This window comes from Asparagus officinalis, chromosome 5 (genome assembly GCF_001876935.1).
Source record: "Asparagus officinalis chromosome 5, Aspof.V1, whole genome shotgun sequence".
Lineage (NCBI taxonomy): Eukaryota > Viridiplantae > Streptophyta > Magnoliopsida > Asparagales > Asparagaceae > Asparagus > Asparagus officinalis.
In genome coordinates, this window is record NC_033798.1 from 98692878 (window position 1) to 98694883 (window position 2006).

Here is a 2006-nt window from a genome sequence, read left to right on the forward strand (position 1 = left end):
ACATAATAGAACTTTCATAACTCAACGATAATGTAAGCCTTTCGGTTTGCTCATTACTATCTTAAACCTTGTGCATGTTGCTAGTTCTACTAGTTTTGGAAGGTCTAAATACTCTTATGCCTCGTTTGGTACGCGGGAATAAGTGAGAATAAAATGCAATTCCAACTTTTTATTCATGCGTACCAAACACGATGTATTTTTAGACGCTAAAATTGCTATAGCCACTTCTTATCAATTCCCACTTTATGTGGGAATTGTTATTCCCAACCATTTGACAAGGAATTGATATTCCCACTTAAGTGGGAATAAAAATATATAAATAATTTCTAATTATACCCTCCTTAAAAGATACAAATATATATAAATTCCCATATGAAAAATTATTTATATAGAAATAATATCATTAGTTTCTCACACAAATATATAAATAGATATTAAAATACTATTCTTTGTTTGACTTTACTCTAGTTCCATCGCGTATGCAGTAGAAAAAAAATCTCATCTTCGCCTCGATGCGACTCGGTTAGATAACCATTTTTTTAAAAATATGTATGTGTAGCTAATCTTTACCTAATCTTTACAGTAATTTTTTATTTTTTTGGCGACTCGGTTGCGTAATCTATTAGCAATTAGGTTAGTAAATATTTGATCGTTGGATGTGTTGGACCCTAGAGGGGGGATGATTAGGATCTTATTCTGATCTAATCCGATTTTATGTCAATTAAAACTAATAACAAATTGTCCTAGCAAGTGTGAAATACAACAAGATACATGAGCTAGGATAGGCAATATGAACTAATAAATATATCTTAGCAATGAGATATTACAAATATATGTGCAAGAATATATAAACAACACAAGGGTAAATAACGTAAATAAAGAAGTGGACAAACAAACTAATGAGACAATGACGATATGAGCAATGAGCACAAATATAAATGAACGCCAAAGCACACACAAGCACAATCAAATAATCACGAAGTTCGGACCTTCCGTCCTACGTCTCCGCTCCCCACTCCCGGGGAAAAATCCACTATCACAACCGGGTTTTCGGACCTTCCGTCCTACGTCTCCGCTCCCCACTCCCGGGGAAAAATCCACTATCACAACCGGGTTTTTTACGTTTACACGAACAACGTTTACACCTCACACTACGGTTTTCTAGTTTACCGAAAACTCTACAATCAACACTCTCCCACTCTACACCTTCTCAAGTGTTGGAACTAGACGCATCTCCCTCAAGTGCTCAGATACAACCTCTCCCTAGGTTCGTCAACCAACGCCACTCCTCTTGGGACGATCCCCGACTCTCGCCCCACACTCCTCTCAGTGTACAAGTATATTACAAAGTGAATCTCACAATAAGCATAATTACAATAAATGATTGTTCTCTAATATGGATGAGATAACAATGAAAGCCCACACTCAATTGTTACAATTCTCACCAACCCAAATATACAATGTATGCAAATATAATAAGCTCAAGTGGGTGTGTGTAAACAATGAGTGAAATCAAATCAACTAAACTCAATTGAAAATACTAGCTTAATGAAAATGATAAACAATAAAGAATTAATACAAAGCTAGTATTGAGTTTAGAAATTCTTCTCTGAAAAACAAGATGGAGAGATGGATTAAAATGAAGCCCAAGGAATGTAGATGATCTCCTCCACTTGTGTAAAACTTCTTCACAAACAAAACTCTTTTAAACAAACACTAACAAACTTAAACCCTTGTTAAACTCTTGTTTAAAAACTTCTTGGATGATTTTGGTAGTTGGGGTTTGAGGGGTTTATATAGGAAGAGAAACCAACAACAAAGCCCCCAACCAAATCCCCCAAAAACCCAGAAAAAGATTTTTCAGATTCTGTATAAAAAGAGCCGTTGGGCATACGACGATCGACCGTGAAATTTTCGCCGTCGACCGCGAGCCATGTTAGAGACTAAGAAATTTTTTAAAAACATCTACGGTTGACCGTGACGGTTGACCGTGAGAATTTTTCGGC